The 13,945-nt window shown below is 34.0% G+C and overlaps 1 long non-coding RNA gene across 1 annotated transcript in view; it reads left to right on the top strand.

Annotated features, from left to right (window-relative positions):
- LOC131541909 (uncharacterized) overlaps nt 1-10,264 on the top strand; it is a 28,457-nt gene extending 18,193 nt beyond the window's left edge. Inside the window, exon 3 of the long non-coding RNA XR_009271615.1 lies at nt 10,057-10,264. This is a non-coding gene — a long non-coding RNA (uncharacterized LOC131541909). The remainder of the gene's footprint in view (nt 1-10,056) is intronic.
- Nucleotides 10,265-13,945: the final 3,681 nt, after the last annotated feature.

Here is a 13,945-nt window from a genome sequence, read left to right as displayed (position 1 = left end):
TGATTTAGTTTTATTAAAGTATATGGAAAGTAGAGGCCAGTATGTTTTCAAAAAAACACTTTGTGTGTTTCAAATAAGAAGAAAAGAAAGAATGAGTAAATGCAGATCATTTTATTTTACATTCTTTGTGACATTTATAATTTTTTATGTATAATTAAGCATACAGTATTTGAAGCAATCACTCACAACATAAAAGCTATTGCTTTTAAAAAGCAAAAGTTTTGCATCGTCTGGCACCACTCAAATTTGCTTTAAAAAATGTAACTTTAGTTTTTATAAAGCCACAAATTACAGAAAATCTATGTGATGGCTCCAGTAGTCTGTTGTGTGTAATTTTGTCGTTCTGCTTTAATGTGTAAATGTGTTGAGCAGAAGAGTTTATCTGAAGATATTCAGTGGTAATTCCTGGGAAATCTCTGCGGGAAGCTGCGCTTTCTCCAAACAACCCTCATTCACTATCTTACCTCTGCATCTGAGGTGCGCACGCGCGCGCGCGTGTGTGTGTATTATGCCCGCTCAATAACTTTAGCATAATTGTCTCAGAGGCTGCTGCACTTATTTCTTTGTAGACATTATCTGTCGTCTAATCAGAGGGAAGATGATTGGGAATGCCTGGAATATACTCACTCATACATTCATACAAGCCTCAACCAATCAAACACCATCAGTTATACACAATCTCTACTGGTGGTGTTTCAGTCTGTCAACTTCTCAAAGATAGTGAGACTTATTCCAACCAACTGCTTCAAGTTAAAAGTGCTGTATGTCATTTTTTGACTGTTTAGTAATGCATAAAATACCATAATTTCTTTGCAGATATTTAGGAAACATGCTTAGTTCACATACTTGTTTCTCTGAAAAACAATGCAATAGCCAGTTATTCTGCTTCTGAAATGTGCGTTCCATGTCAGAATGTTTATGTTTTGGTCTGTGTGACTCCACCCACTGCAAATTTAGTATTACAGATGTTGGAAAACGCTTCGTTTTGCAGCCATGGGAGCCAACAGTCACAGTTATTTACCCAACCTAAAATGCCTCAGCATGCATCTAAAAATCTGTATGACCCAGAGTCATATTAAACTGATAAATTAATGCATGAACAGTGTAAGGCTTGTCACCATTGTTACTTGTACTCGTTCACATTTCAACCACTAACTGCCAGTATTACATACTGCAACATTAATGTAAATGCTGTTTGAAATCGCTGTAAAAATAACCATTCTTTATTGGCATTGATGGTTCCATGAATAACTGCCATGTACATTTTCCATTCTACAAAAGGTTCTATAGTGGAAAATGTTCTTTTAATTAGTAAAATGTTCTTCACACACACACACACACACACATGCAAATGTTTTTGTTTTGTTTTGTTTTTTTTAAGAAATTGACTTAAAGGTTCTGTTGGAACTAAAAATGGTTCTTCTGGCATTGCTGCTCAAAAAAGAAATAAAATTGGAACCTTTGTTTTTGAGAGTGTTTCTAATAAGCATCTTTTTTTCCTTTTTGCAATAATATGCATTGGTTTATCATTAAACATAAAAACAGAATTTTAGAGTATTTTAATGTATTTAGGAAAGTAAATATGGCCGATTTTTATATCAGTAAGTATATTCCCAATATAAGCCATAAGACTTTTAGTATAATATCCATGTTGTGAAGTGTACATGCTAGAACATTTTGCCAGAACATTGTGCTTTCATGCATTCCCCCAGTGGTTTAAATTGGTTAAACATGGCACTCACATTCATTATGCCATACTTTAATGTTTTTAGCATGTGTATATAGAAAATACGTAGTCAAAAATCATCCTAGAATATGGTAATTTTCTTGGCCCGTTTTATGCGGCACGGCAAACCCAGACTCTTGTCCAGAAACAAAAGCCATGTGTGTATTTGGGATAAAAAGAGTGTTTTGGTGTATGTGTATGCCATCATGTGTTTTGGCATTTAAAAGCCTGCATCCAAGATAAGCATCAGCGTTTAATGTATGTTTGTGAGTTGATGAACACTGGTAATTGATGATGTGCTGCCAAAAAAATGTCTGACAGATTCCCAAAAGTAAAAAGATATTTTGGAGCAGATAAACAGAGAGGGATTTTGAAAGCGCCGGTCTGTGCCCATAGAGAGCCCATTAGTCTAATTGATGGACGCTCGCCACAGAGTCCAGCCTGCTTCAGACCTCTTATGAAGCCGCTGCACGTTTAAAGGACACAAGGAAACATTTAATGGCTTTGCAAATAAACAAATGAACCGCCTCCCATATAAGAGTATGAGTTTGTGGGTCGTTCTAAGCAGGTGCCTGGTTTAGTTTCATAAGATGATTTTTAAACATTCTCTATCAAATAAATAACGTGGTTGTGTCAGTAAATTGCATCTTGTCATCTCAAACTGATCTGAAATATTATGTCCGGATGAAAATATGCCTTCAGAAAGATAAGTTAGACATGGTTTACTTTAGCATTGCAAACCTTGTACTCAGAGTCATGAAACTACAGGATGCGTTGTAGAAAGAGAATTTAATTTAAATATTCTGTTTTGAGTATTATAAATGATGCATGCAAGACTGACAAGAACAAAATCTGATAAAACTAACTTTAACTTGTCCCTGAAGAGTTCAAAAACACTTCAGAAACAGAAGGAATAGTTCATGCAAAAATAAACATATGCTGAAAATGTACTCGCCTCAGGCCATATACGATGTAGAAGAGTTTGTTTCTTCTTCAGAACAGGTTTGGAGAAATGTATAGCATTACATCACTTGCTCACCAATGGATCCTCTGAATGGGTGCCGTCAGAATGAGAGTCCAAACAGCTGATAAAAACATCACAATAATCCACTTAAAAACGCCTAAATGATGGATTTGTTTCTTACAAACACGCAGCTTTTGACTTAACAAGACATTAACTGATGGACTGGAGTGGTGTGGGTTATTGTGATGTTTTTTTATCAGCTGTTTGGACTCTCATTCTGACGGCACCCATTCAGAGGATCCATTGGTGAGCAAGTGATGTAATGCTACGCTTCTCCAAATCTGTTATGCAATAGAAACAAATTAATCTGCATCTTGGAAGGCCTGAGGGTGAGTAAATATTCAGCTAATTTTCATTTTTGGGTGAACTATCCCTTTAAGGATATAGATAAATACAAGTGATGACAGACTTTTCATTATTGGCTAAACTGTCCTATTAAAGCTCATGTATATGATAACTCACTGGTAATTAAATCAGCTTCCCATTAATTGTGTTTATTATTTGAACAGACTTTTCTGTAGAGCAGTGTTCATCACCGGTCTGTCTGCAAAAACAGAAGCACTGTTGAACCGTTTCTATGTTTACATATCTAATTATACTGCAGATACAGGTTTAATTATACAGATATCTGTTGTGCAAATTGTTTTTTGTGTGTCTGCTCCGTGAGGTCTCTAGTGTCTCCTTGTTGGATACAAACACAGATCCACACATCACAGAGCGCACATGGTGTGTATAATGTGACCAGCTCAGTGTGGGTTAGCATGTGTGCCATGCTGTCCTGCGGGACTGAGAGACGCATCTGCAGCCGAATCACTGGAAGACCAGACCAGACCTACAAACACAGTATGACAACGAAAATGGTATTAGAGGGTATTATGGAGGTGGTGTTTTTTTGTTTTTTTAAAAAAAAAACTAAATAAAAGTACATTTTAAATGATTAAATTTAAGTAAAATTAGCATATGAATTACTGATTGTATTTGCTTTGCTTTTGTCAAATGTTATTGGGATATTAAATAACAAATACCACCGTGGAAATAGTATGTAAAATATAATTAAAAAATAAATATATATGAATATAATATGTTGCCATTATATTGCCACATGCACAGCCTTTTTCCCCACCTAACTTGGTAGCAATGTAATATGTCAGCCAATCAGTGGTATTTTAGTATTATTGAGATACTATTAAAGTTTTTATTAATATTTTCAGTTAATTTTTATATTAAAATTTCCCATTTTCAATTGAATTAATTAACATTTTAGTAATTCTTTTTTTTTCAGATTTATTGTTTTTTTATTTTTATGCAACAATATATTTTTTCAGTTTTAGTTTTTGTACATCAAATTACAAAAAAAAAAAGTAAATGTAACAGAAATAAAATAAGTTGTAAATATATGTATCCGTTTATTTCAGTTAATGTTTATTTTATTTAAAGAAAAAAATGTTTTTGGTTTTAACTAACACTGTAAAAAATATTTCCAAGTTATAGGCCTAAATATAACAAAGATTTAAGTTTTACAAAAAAATTATTTAGGTTTTCCATCTTCAAAATTTCATGTTCATATTACTGTGTGACATTTACTAACAATTTTTGAGTGAAAATTGTTTCTACACCATTTTCCCCTCAGTTTATAATAACTACAGTAACCAGCTAAGAAATATTGTTCATAATGTTTACAGTTTGCAAATTAATATAGAAATCAACTGACCAGATTTTGTTTTATGAAAACTATGTTTTACTTATTTGCCATGATGAACCCTTGATAAATGGCTTTTCAGACATGCTCTGCTGCTTAGTACCATGAACTCATTAGTTAACTCATAATTAAAACAGATTACACATGCATATAGATAAAGTCATCATCACGAGCCGGCATGCCTTGGCTTTAGGGGCTTTTCTTATACAGATTTACCTTTTGAACAGCTTTGTTTTGTTTGGTTTACCTTGTGAACTGGCCTTTTGTTCTTTTCTGTCCACCGTCAGGGTTTGTTTACCATGATGACTTTAGCATCTAGCTGAACCCCAGCCACAGCGCTGCAAAGTCTGCCTTAAACAGCATCCATACAGTTCAATGGCCTTAATTTAGACAATTATAGCTGCCAAACAGTTCATTTGCAGTCACAGGTGTTTGTGTATATCAGCTATTTTCATGAAAGTGTCAAACATGGCTCATCCAATCAGATTACAGAGTCTGTTTAAAGTCCATTTTACCATAAAGTGTAGCCTGTGTGTGGTATAATTAGGCCTTATCTCTTAATACACTCATTAGGACCTTATCAATGGTTTAATGCTAATTAAGACACAGTTTAAAGTGACAGCTAATGAGCAACCAGATGCAATGTTCACTACAATCTGTTAGCACATGAGCATTCTGCAGTTAACACTCATGCACTATAATAAATTCACACTACAGTCACACACTTTCATATTTACACATTAACATTCATATAAACAGTCTTTCTCGTACAGATCAACACCAAAGCATCTGTTGATGTCCCGTTTTCGTTGTAACCCTCTCATTGACCCGAACACCGGCCAGCCTTCAGTTCTCAACAGTCTTCAATTAAAGCCAGCATGTGTTACTCAGATCCTCCTCTATAAATATCCACCGACTGTTTTAAATGGCACTTTTCACTGCATCCGTTCACTGACTAGCATTAATCAAACCAGAACTTCCTCTCCAAATCCACATAGACCCAGACTGCATTGCATGTTTTATTTTATTTATTTATTTTGGACATAGGCTGGGGGCCAAAAGTTTAAGATTTTTAATTTAATTTTTTTTCTCTTCTGTTCACCCAGCCTGTGGTTATTTGATCAAAAATGCAGGACAGTCAGTAATAATGAGTAATATTAATACATTTTACAATAACTGTTTTGCATGTGAATATATTGTAAAATGTCATTTATTCCTGTGACGCAAAGCTGAATTTTCAGCATCATTGCTTCAGTTTTCAGTGTCACACGATCCTCCAGAAATCAGTCTAATATGCTGCTCAATAAACATTTCTGCTTATTATCAATGTTAAAAACAGTTGTGCAGCTTCATATTTTTATGGTGTATATGAGAGATGTTTTTTTTTTAAATATAATATTTTAACATTATAATGGTCCTATCAGCTTTGATCAATTTCATGCGTCTTTGCTTAAATCATACTTTCCTCACGTTTAAATGGTAGTGTATACCATTTTCCATAAAATATAAGCAACTTTTTTCAACATTGATAATAATAAGAAATGATTTTTGAGCAGCAAATCAGCATATTTCTGAAGGATCATGTGACACTGAAGACTGGAGTAATGATGCTGAAAATTCAGCTTTGCATCACAGGAATAAATTCTATTTTTTAAATGTATTCAAATAGAAAACTTTTACAATATTACTTTATTGTATTTTTGATCAAATAAATGCAGAGGAGAAGAGACTTCTTTCATAAACAATAACAAAAACTGAATTATTGCAAACTTTTTGCCACCAGTGTATACCATGATGATTCCTTTATATGTTAACAACAATATTTTGCAGAGCTTTATGGGTATTCTGGATTGTGGGCGTCTCTCTCGTGTTTTGGGGCAGTAACTATAGAGTGTTTTGGCACGGGACCGACTCAGTTCTGCACTCCGTTGGAGACGGATGCGTTACACGCTCAGGCCTGACATCACTGTAGGTGTTATTAAGATGGATGAAGAGATGAGCAAATGCAATCGGATGTTTTTAACAGCATAACCCTGAAGCTCTAAACACTTTTGAAATCCTGAGACGGACGCGGTATCTTGTTAGAGGTGTTTGCTAAGGCAGCACTGCTATTATTATTGCTTTGAATAAGATTTGAAAATTCGCCAAGTACATTTATGCTTACGTTTATGGATTTAGCAGACGCTTTCATCCAAAGCAACTTACAAAAGAGGAACAAAAGCAATTTGTCAAAGAGCCAACTATATTTGTAATATTCAGTGCAGGTTTATTAGACAACTAGATTAGGAAGCAAACTAGAGCAAGTAGCAAGTACAAACATTAAGTACTAAACATCAGTGCATTGTTTTAATACCTGCTTAATATTACTAGCATCATGTTGTTCAAATAAAATTGAAATTCTCAAACTAAGCATAATATTCCATTTAATATATAACAAATTTATAAATTTGGTTAAAATAATGAGATAAAGTCAGTAAAGTATTATACTGGCTGAATATTTTCAAAGAAATAGTATGTTATGAAAAATTATTTTTTTAAATATTTATTTTTTAATATATAAATAATGTATTCTCTCTTATTTTACATTTAATTGTAATATTTGTAAAAAATTATACATATTTAAAATGTGTATTAAATATAAAACATATGTAGAATTTATCATATTATGGATATGTTATGTTGAGTTTTTCCCCTGTATGTGTTGACTCTGTTCCATTTTTACCTCTTTCCATTTATCTTTCCTTTTGCTTTTCCCCATTAATCAGTTTTTCTTCCTGTCCTACACACACACACACACACACACACCTCCTCTGCTGAGGCATGCATGAAAGAGGATTTCCTGAAGACCAAAGAGGTCCATTACCCAGGGGTCATTAGGCCTCAAGTAGAGCATGTCAGCGCTGTAACTCTATTTGTGGGTGTGTGTGTGTGTGTGTGTGTGTTCATAACACACATTTGCATGAACTTCTGTACATGCAAGAGAGATGTGTGTCGCACGTTTTCATGTAGCTGCATGTGAGTTCAAAAATGACTGTAGACTCTGATTTAGCCAACACAAATACTTTATTTTAAAATTTCAACATTTACATTGTTTTCAATCACCAAATAACATTTGGTTTATTATTTTAGACTTCATTTGTGGTTATTATTCAGTCATTCTTCTATTCAGTTTTAGCTGGACAGGCTTTGGTTGTCGTCTTATTTAAAAACAGCATTATTCTTGACATTTAAGAAGGTCTATAGCATGATCACCCCCCTTAAAGTACATTTAGCCCCTGCTGGCTCCTGCCGGTTAAAATGCCTGAGAAACAGCATTAAAAGCATGCATATTTTTATTGCTCATGCAATATTCAGAGTAAAATGTCTTTTACAGTCACATGTCGTCGTGGGAGTTAAAAACGGGATGGAGAGAAATCTTCCAAATGCACAAATCTTATCATAATAGAAATGAAATTTGTGAAATTGCATTTTTTTTTCCAGTCGAACACATTTAAAAGCATTATTCAGATGGGACTGCATTTCCCTAAGGAGGTACATTTGTGTTTCACAGACAAACTTTGTCATTTCGGTTCCATTCAAGCTCTAAACTTATTCTGCTTCACTCATCTGGGATAGATTGAGATATGACATACAGTATGGCCTTTGTACTCGCAGTCAAATGTTGAAATGTTTGCACAGTTTTTCCCAGGTCTCCTCACACACTTTGCATTTCTTCAGTCGAAATGATAAGGGCTCCACACAGAGACTAATGTTTCTTCAAATGTTTTGCTTTGTTCTTTGCTGCCATCTTGATGCACATTAGTGAGCGTCTGGAACACCCACATCCAGAATATAAGCCAGAGATCCAGTCCTGTCTGAATCAGTGCATGACAGATGCTCTGTGTTCATAACTGTAAGTCAAGAGAGCTCATTCAGGCCAAATAGTGATAAAAATGTCTTCAAGACATCTCAGATCAGCTGTTAGTGCACTTCCTCCAGCTCTAATGAATCTGACTGATGAAACATCACTGCCTTACGCCATCTCTGAGGGTTGTCTGAGTGAGTGTGTGTGTGTGTGTGTGACTCATCATCAGTTTAAGACACTCTGGCATTTGAGCATAAAACTCTCAGAATGCCCTGCAGCTGGTGGGAAAGGTCTCTGCTAGTGTTTTGCAGTCTGAGGACGACACTGTTATCTCCTGTCAGCCGCTGATGAATCTTTATTGTAAATCAGATGATGCCCATGACAGTTTATTGACTTGCCATTATGAATTCAGTTTGTTTATTTAGCTGTATAATGTAAAAGACAGCTAAGTTTTTTTTAATGCCAGGGGGTTGCAAACAATTGGAAATATGAAATGATTTAGAGAGAAAAATAAAAATAAAGCTTTAGTGTTACAGAATTTGAGATTATTACAATTTAATTTTGCTTTAAGATGGAAATGGTTGGAAATCATGAAATATGATTTAATATATAAAATGGTAAATATTGAAGAAAATATGTATGTATTTATATGATTTATTTATTTATTTATTTTCAAGTTTTTCTGTACTGGTAAATATTATTTATCATAACAAAATAAATATTTATGTTTATGTACATTATTATAATACTACTTAATTATAATAAATTATTATTTATTATATTATTTTATATTATATTATTGGCTTAATTGTTCAACAAGTGTTATTTATAATAAATAGAGAATGAGTAAATACATATTTTAAATATATAATTGATCGATGTAAAATATAATTAAAAAGATAATTAGTTAAATTATATATTTTATATTTTTATATTATATTTAATTATCTTTTATTTTTTATGTTTTAATTATCTTTTATTAGTGTAATTGTTCAACAAGTCTTCTTTTAAGTATATGTATTTTAATTATATGGATTCTTTTTTCTTTTAAATATATAATACATAGGCTAATAAAATGGTAAAATAAATTAATAAAAATCAATTATAAATAAATAAATAAAAACCAATCAATCAATCAATCAATCAATCCATCAATCAGTCCTCATATTTGGGGTGGATTGTCCTCCCTACTGAGTTCCATGTTTCACTAAATACATCACATCACGGAGCAAAATGGGTTCTGTTTTTGTTTTCACGCTGACTGGAAGTGTGAAAAACTATAGTAAGAGCTATTATCATAGTTCCTTGGTTTTTCCCAGGCTTATATCAGCAAACCTAACTCTGTGTGGTGTAGTAAAGCGGTGTTAAACACAGACCAGCACTGAGGGTCTGTGCACTCGGCGGGCAAAAGGTCTGTTGTCCAGATCGTTTTTTCGTAAGCTGAACATACCGCTGCACGGCCAGAGAGAGGAGAAATGGATAAAGAGAGCAGAAGATAAGACAAGCGCGCGTGGGCCACTGGAGCCCGCATGTGGACGGGTTATTTTAGTATTACTGAGAGAAAGCTTCGTGCCCTCTTCCTATCTTAGAGACAGGAGCCATACGCTATGATTAATTTCTCTCCAAGCATGTCCTACTTGCGTGTGTGTGTGTGGGCCGTGCATGCATGCATTTATGTATCCAGGTATGCGAGTTTCCCCCTCGGCTCTGCCTTCAGCATCTGGGATTAACGCTACTCGTTTCTGCCTCTTTTCCCTGATCAGTATCTGATGGCTCCTGACAGGCTCTTTCACCACTCACGGCTCTCAGCCCGGCGGGGATCGATGGAGTTTGAGGCCATTCGTCTGTGTGTTTTACTCTCGGCCGTCGTTCAGATGCTCCAGTATGCTGTGTCTCGTTGAGGAGAAGAGCGATTGCATTTTACCTTATTTCCTACCTTGTCTGTCTTTCTGCCTCCTGTAGGAAAGGAAAATCCCAAATGTGATCTCCTTAACAGCTCAATGGTTTTTCCTAGACAACATTCAGATTAAATGAAGACTGAAATCAACATGAAATCATACTGATTGTATTTATGTTCCTGGTTAAGTTCATTGATGAATGCAAATCCAAAAATAGTTTGTCTTCACAATCTTTCAAAAATTATAATTGTAATTTGCTCCGCCGCTGAAACGACTTTCCGTTTTGGATGATGTCACCTCGGCCGCCCAAGCTGTTGGCATCGATGTTCTTATTATAAATGTTCTAATTATTATGATAACATTTGTTTTATTCATAAAAAGAGTTTGAATGCTGTTTTACAGGGCTGCATGATTAATCGAAATAAACCCGAACTTAGAACATGGCTTTGTGCAATTATCAAATAAATAAATAAATATTACAATAAAAAGTTTACGGCTGTACTGTAGATTTTTCCCCAAATCATGCAGTGAACAATCCCAGTTGTCAGATGTGTCTCCTCTAGATGTTAAAATATCTTGACTGTCTCAAACTATGCTCAGATTTACCAAAGTCTGACAATTAAAGATCATATATCTCAATACAAACATCACTATTTCTCATTAAATTCTTCTAAGATCAAATAATCTGTATGTAAATTATGCTATACGCATTCATTTTGTACAGTAGTATTATAGTGATTGTCATACCAGCACCGGCAGTGACAAACACACATTTTTTCAGAAAAAAATCTATTTTTCTTTCTTCGGGCATTTTAGGAGAAACATCTGAGAAAGCTGATCCTTAAACGAAAGCGAACTGTGAACTCCATTAAGATCAGCCTCCGAGCTATGAAATTTTCCTCTAGGCTTTTCACTTTCTCTCTGTCTCTTCCGCAACACAATGTAAGACTCAATTAGGGAGAACAGCGATCTACAGCAATGCCAAACACACTCCATTGGTCTCCTCTATGCTCAGTTAAGCTGCTTGTGTGTCAGGCGCGTCTGCAGAGGAAGAGGGATCAGTGCCTACTTCTCATTTTCAGCATTGGCCACTTCCCAGGAATCAATACTTTTCTGATGGTTGGCTGGATTCGGGAAAGGGGGCGGCGGGGTCTCCTCATTACGCTTTCACTAAGGGACTGATGCTTAATGTGTCTAGCCTGAAGGAGGCCTGCTCAACCCATTTACTCTGGTAAAAATAACATATACACTCATAATTATACTGAGATTCAGTGGCAGTGTAAATTACATATTTCACATTTAAGAGATCTGTTCACGTAAATGTGAGGGTTGGAAAAAATAAATGAAATTCTAAAAACACAATGGTTATGCACAGCACATTGTCACGTTCAGTGGCATATTCATAATTTATTCAGTATTTATTTCGTTTACATAAAGTTTGATTTTTTGTTTTACTTTTTACATTTTATTATATTTTAAACTTTTAAAAGTATTTTTATTTAATAAATTTTTTTTAAATATTTAATTACATTTTTTATTTATTTTATATTAATTTAAATTGAATTAATTTTTTAATATTTTTAATTTAATGTGTTTTATATTTTTGTTTTGTCGAACTTTTTTTTATTAGAATGAATAACATTAATTTAATTATTAATCTCATTATTTAATTATTTTATTAGTTGTGTTTTGGTTGATTAATTGTTAAATCAATGGTCAGTGTTTATTTAAACGTGAAGGTGAATGCACTAGCAATTCAGAGGTTGCCCTCCATCTAAGGTGACTATTGATTATCATTAATCCACCTATAACTACAGCTGAATTTACACGACGGATCAATACAGTATGCAGCTTTCTACCACTTTAGCTCCTTCCCAAAACATTTTCCCTGCATCTCCCTCTCCTTAAATGCCACATATCTTTAATCATGTTCTCTTGAATCTCTGTGCATTTTTATTCAGTCGCTCTCTCTCTCCAGTCTGTCTTTGCTTCTCCTTCACTCTTATCATTCAGGAGCGGTGTGATGTGTTTTTACAGAAACTCTGATGCACTGGGCTCTAAAGAAATATGCCATCATCATGCATTAGACAGTCTAATAATTAATGGCCAAACATCTCAGGTTTTACATGTCAGCATGAATGCATTCTTATATCCAGCCAATCAATTCTTCTCAACTCAGTGTGAAACTGGACTCATGAAAGTTGCAAAAGCAAGTTGACAGTAGTGAATTAGTGACTACAGAATTAGTATTAATCAAATACACCCTAAAGACCAAAATGGTCTGTCATAATATCTGATCCATATCTGTGATCTTAAATCATACTGTAACAATTAATGAGAAAAAATCTCATTAGCATTTGTATTTGCACTTAACATTTACATAGACATTTATGAATCATTTTTATTTATAGTGTTTATCATAAATAAATATTTGAAGTATGATGCTTGATTCTCCTCATTATTTTGTGCTTAATTATTTATGGTAAGATGTAAAATTATAATAATATATTAATCAGAATGAATACATTATTTGCTTATATTTACATCCACATTTTATGAATCATTTCTATTTAGTGTATACCATAAATAAATGAATAAATATAAGTATGATAATAAGTATGAGCAATTTTTTTTTTCAAATTGTTTTTGGTCCCTAATTACGTAAAGGTGCCATAGAATGGAAAACTGTATTTACCTTGACATAGTTGAATGATAAGAGTTCTGTACATGGAAATGACATACCGTGAGCCTCAAACACCATTGTTTCCTCCTCCTTATGTAAATCTCATGAATAAAAAAGACCATTGAAAAATAGGCAAATCAGAACATAACACCTTTACATAACACATTTCACTTACCACATAAACAGAGTAAGGAGAGATGACTGAGGATGATGGCGAATGATTTACAGATCCTGAGCACCACTGACAAGCATCTGATCTCGTAAAATGTGTGGTAAGTACTGCCGCTCCATAGTGTAAACAGAGTTTGTGCGATCGCGAATCTCGAAAGTAAAAAGCGATCGTGCATTTGAAAGCAGTTTCAGTGCCCTGCATATTAATAGTGGCTCCCTGATGCCCGCATTTTATATACAGTATAAATTACCTGACGATATAACTGCGAATATATATTTTCCTCCCTGTATTTCCTTCCTGCTGTGTGTGAGCTACTGAAATGAGCCGCACTGTGAAACAGCCAATCAGAGCAGAGCAGAGCTCAACATTATTATTCATGACCCTTCCAAATAAGCCAATAACAGACCATTTCATTCTAAGGAGAAATCCTAGGGCTGTAAATGCACATGTAGAACCGTTTCTGGAGAATTTTTGCCCTTACCTAAGCCACATACCTTCTATGTAGATATCAGAGAACAATTTAAAATATTGTATCAATGCATTCTATGGCACCTTTAAAGTAAGGTGTAAAATGATAATATATATGTGCATATTCTAAGTTTACATCTCACTTTAATTGGCCACCATTAAAGTCGAAAATATATAAGCTAAATCAAGCATTATTATTACTATTGCTTATAATTAAAAATGTATTAATATATAATATTTATTTTTAATAAAGATTTATGTTTCTAAAGCTGTGCATATCAAGTCAAGTCAAGTCACCTTTATTTATATAGCGCTTTTAACAATCCAGATTGTGTCAAAGCACTTAACAGGATCAAATTGGAGGATAGAGTGTCAGTAATGTATAATGATAAGATTAAACACAAGGCATTTCATTCTTGAATTCAGAGATG

The sequence above is a fragment of the Onychostoma macrolepis genome, chromosome 06, assembly GCF_012432095.1.
Source record: "Onychostoma macrolepis isolate SWU-2019 chromosome 06, ASM1243209v1, whole genome shotgun sequence".
Classification (NCBI taxonomy): Eukaryota; Metazoa; Chordata; class Actinopteri; order Cypriniformes; family Cyprinidae; genus Onychostoma; species Onychostoma macrolepis.
The sequence above is the reverse complement of the archived record's forward strand: the minus strand, read 5'-3'. Positions and strand labels throughout refer to the sequence as shown.